The following is a 4570-nucleotide window of genomic DNA, read 5'->3' on the forward strand; positions in this document are numbered from 1 at the left end:
AGTGTTTCCTGAAGCAGTGGTCCAGCGGAGGCTTTTTCGTCGTGTCTCTGTCTTGATGCGGACACAGTTCCACCTCAGAAGAACTTTATTGGGGGGGGAGGGGGCAGCCTAGGAGCTCTGTGCTGACTCCAGTTTGCAAGTATGAACCAGGGAAGCAAACAGTTGACTGAAACTATCTGGATGCCTTCCCAGCTGTGACTGCTGAGGCCTCTGATAACCCCAGGATTCCCAAGGACCCCTGGAATTCTTTCTTGTCAGGAAAGCACACCCCCTCCATGCTCTGGAGGACCTGTGGGTCTGATGTTTCTGGAACCGTACCAAGCACACTCAGGTTCAAATTCAGGTTCAAGATTTAGCTCCTCGTCGAAGCCAGAGAAGATAAAAGAACCAAGACAGGAGAAATATCCAAGTGGGCAGCTGTGCCTTGGCTTATCTCTATTTATTTTAAAAAAGACTTATCTTGGATACTGGAGCTTAAATTTTTCAAGTCTGCAGCAAGGCTCTGGCTTGGACTCTGGTGTGCAAAGCACACATGGTGGGTAGGCTGTGGTGCCGGGGAGGGAAGTCGTCTTACGGGATGTAGGGGAAGGTGACTGTGGGTCTCCGGAGACCTTTGTCTTTTGTGACGGGATGCTGTGTGACAGGAGGGCTGCTGCCAAAAAGGCTGAGCTTAAAAGCAAATGGGGACACTGCTACGAGAGTGTCAAACACCAGGAAAATAAGCTTATTGTTAGAAAGTCAGATAGCACGGGCTGGTACGGCCATGTGTTTCCTTCTATCTGTTCACTGGGTGCCATTCAGTCCTTTATGTGGTGTGTATGCGGGGGTCCCTAGTGCCCACTGGATCTGACTATCCATCTTAACTTTTTTGTTTGTTTGTTTGTTTTTTCGAGAGCTATCCTGGGCTCGCTTTGTAGACCAGGCTGGCCTTGAACTCACAGCAATCCACTTGCTTCTGTCTCCTGAGTGCTGGGACTAAAGGTGTGCGCCACCACACCCAGCTCCATTTTAACTTCTTAATTCAGAGTTAAACTCATAATGTGTTTGCTCAAGGGTTACAGTCATCCAGTGTGTTTACTTTAAAAAAAAAAAAGGAGCATTTGGAGGTGTGTAGTGCCCCAGAGAAAGTTACTCTTTCTGTTTTATCTCGAGGCTCGGGGTCAAGAAATAGAAAGCTGAACTCAGACTAGCTCAGATAATAAGGAGATTTATGGACTCTTAGGAGCTGAAGACCAGAGGTAGCTGGGTGGTCCTCCCACCCAGCGGCTTTGATTTGGTGGCTTAGGGAGCAAGCAAGCGATGAACAGTGCTCTTAGCTTCTCCACTCTGACTGCATTCTCTCTGGAAACTCCACCCTGAGCAAGCCTGCTCTCTCTTAGTCGCATCAAGATGGCTGCCTTCACACACGAATACCAGGCCCTCTGAGGGATGAGTGAGATCTCTTCCAAGAGTGCTGTCACACAGGAGAGAAAGCATTCTTCTTTTTCAGAAGCCCCTCACTTTGTGCCCCAGATAAAGAATTGAGTCACGTGCCCAAGGGGGAATGCTACAGGTTGGCTGCATCAGTCAACCAGGGTGGCTGTTCTGCTTGTCTCAGACAGAATTCAAGCTCGCACAGCTGCTACACAGGTGAGAGTGGGGGAGAAGTGAGGACGGAGGGCAGGCCCATACCCTCCCTGGAACGGCCAGCAGGTGGTCACTCAGCTTTCAGTCTTTTGGATGGGTGGGAAAGACGTCGGGTAGAGGACGCCAACTGCAGGGTGGCTGTGACGGTGGCAGAGGAGCGGATTCCATCTCCAGTGCCTCGTGTGGCAAGGCCAGCTGTTCCTACTGAACCCAGGAGGGTGATCGCGGAGGTGCTCACTCTCCTTCCCTCCACGCCTTTCTCGGGGCTCACCTCAAAAAGACCACTCTTAGGTCAGTGGCTACAAAGGGCTGGATCGATAAAGAGGAAGGAGAAGATCTTTAGCATATTTGGTTTAGGATGTTCGTGCTTCTGGCCCTGGCTGTCCCTTCTGCACATGACACTTAGGTCAGTGGCTACAAAGGGCTGGATCGATAAAGAGGAAGGAGAAGATCTTTAGCATATTTGGTTTAGGATGTTCGTGCTTCTGGCCCTGGCTGTCCCTTCTGCACATGACACGTCTAGTTTATAGTCATGTGTGATGGTTAATTTGACTGTCAGCTTGACGCAACCTAGAATCAGCTGGGAAGAGGGTCTAGGTCGGGCTGGCCTGTGGGCGTGTCTCCAGGGGACTGTCGGCATTGTGTTGATTGAAGCCGGAAGATCCGGTGTGAGAGTGGGCGGCACCGTTGTTCCTTGATTTGGGGCCCGGCCTATATTTGAGCGGAGAAAGCCAGCTGAGCACAGTCCGTCTGCTGCTGACCCTGGCTGTGATTCCACAGCTCTTCCTGCCGCCATGACTTGTCCGCAATGATGGGCTATCTTCTGCACCTGTGAGCTAAATCAAACCTCTTCTCCCTCGGGATGCTTTTGTCAGGGCACCTTATCACAACGACAGAGACGAGCGCAGGCCGCTCTGTTTGGGAGGAAACTTCCCTCCCACAGCTAGTTTAGCACCTGTGGGCCTGAGATGTACTTAGAAATTATAAATTACCTGCGGAGGGGTGGGTCTCATCTGGCTTGTCACATGCCATGTGAGCCAAAGTCCTTGAGTCATCATAAGTACTTGACAGGATTGCCTGCCCTGACTTATGTCTTACCCCATTGGTCCGTCAAGGGTGCCGGTCAGCCACCTGAAAACAAGGATCAATTAGACCCGGGTGAGGGGTGTGGGAAGAACATTTGCCTCGTGTATTTAGTGTATTTGACATCCTGGGCTTAGTCCAAAGCACCACCAGGGAGGGGGAAAAAAAAAAAGAGGAAACAAAGTAATGACAGACACAACTTGTATGCTAGTCTTCTCTTCTGCTCTTTTCATGCTGATTGCGCCAGAAGAAACATCCTCATTTGGTAACCATGGTAACTGCCTCATTGTTTAGGACTCTGCACTCACCATCCAAGCAAGTGCTACGTACACAGTAGAGGCTCAGAAATTGTGGAAGGGACAGAGAGCCAAAGGAAGGGAGAAAGCAGGGCTTTCTAATCCTGTCTCTTTGCTTAGAGAGGCTATTTCTAGCTTTGTCATTTACATGATTTTGGCTTTTAAGATGGGTGCTCTTCAGAGCTGGCTGTAATGGTACACATATTTCCCAGCTCTGGGGAGGCTGAGACAGGAGGATTTTGAGCCTGAAGCTAGCCTGGGTTATTGATCCAGATCCTGACTCAAAACAAACAAGGGCTGGAGAGACTGCTCAGTCTTTAACGTGCTCACTGCACAAAGGGCAAACCTGAGGACCTGTGTTCTGCCCTCGATGCTCACTTTACAAAGCCTGGAACAACGACACTCACTTATAATCCCAGCACTGGGTAAGAGAAGACAGGCAAATCTTGGAACTTGCTGGCCAGCCAGGCTAGCCCAAGCCGAGAGCCTTAGGCCAGTGACAGACCCTGCTGAAAAAAAAACAAAAACATGTGGATGGCTCTTGAGGAAAGACACATGGGATTAACCTTTGGCTTCCACATTGACCAACTGCCCCCGCCCTGAACCCCACATAACACCACCCCCAAACAAACAACAACAACCCGCCCCCCCCCCCAAAAAAAACTTGGAAACTCTTTAAATTGTTAAAAGGTGCTTCTCATCAATATTTAGCTAGTGTTTTTCTTTCAATGCAGCCTGTTGGTTTAGTGGAGATTGGCAGAGCAAAGAAAGAGCACCTGGCCCTCTTCTCTTGGCCTTTCTACTAAATATCCATGAAGATTCACAAATAGAAAACGAACCGGTGCCAGCTCCAGGAACAGGATGGGAAGGGAGCATGTCAGAGCCTGGGACGGGAGGACTGGTTTTTAAGCACAGCTCTGATGGGCTGGGTTAGCAGCTAATTCCTCTGGGCCCCTGGGTGTAAAACAACACTGCCTAAGTGAGAAGCAGCCTTGGCATCCATGCTGGGCCCCCACCCTGGGCATTGCAGTAGGACTGACTGACCAAGTGTTCTTGCCAGTGCCTGGCCTCAGCTTCTCAGTGCATCCCCGCCATCCTGCCAGAGATCACGGAGTCGGTGGGAAGGCAGCCCCTGGGCTGTAGGCCTGGCCAGGGCTGGCATACAGGAGAAGGCTCACATCTCTCCTTGCAACTTCCCCGAGGCTTCAGGAGTAGGCTAGATTTAACCCTAGAAGCTGTTCCGCCCCAGTGTTTGGAAACAATATTATGTCTGTGTGGGTAGGGGGTAGTTTATCATCTGCCACCCCCCCCAGTCTCGTGCCATGCCAGATGGAGCCTCTGTAGTGCAGAAGGAAGAGGATAGGGATGTCTACGACTCAGCATAGGAAATGGCTAGCACTCACAGGGCTCAAGGGAGTTCCCTGTGACCCTGCCACTCAACCCTGTAGACTGTTTGCTTAAGGATGGTGCACCAGAAAACAGACTGGACGTGCCGTGAAGACAGAGGGCAGAGGCTTCCTCCGGAACACATAGACTGGAGACTTTAAGTACCCAGGGGTCAAGCA

Source organism: Acomys minous (assembly GCF_964271855.1).
Source record: "Acomys minous genome assembly, chromosome: 2".
In the NCBI taxonomy this organism is placed as follows: Eukaryota; Metazoa; Chordata; class Mammalia; order Rodentia; family Muridae; genus Acomys; species Acomys minous.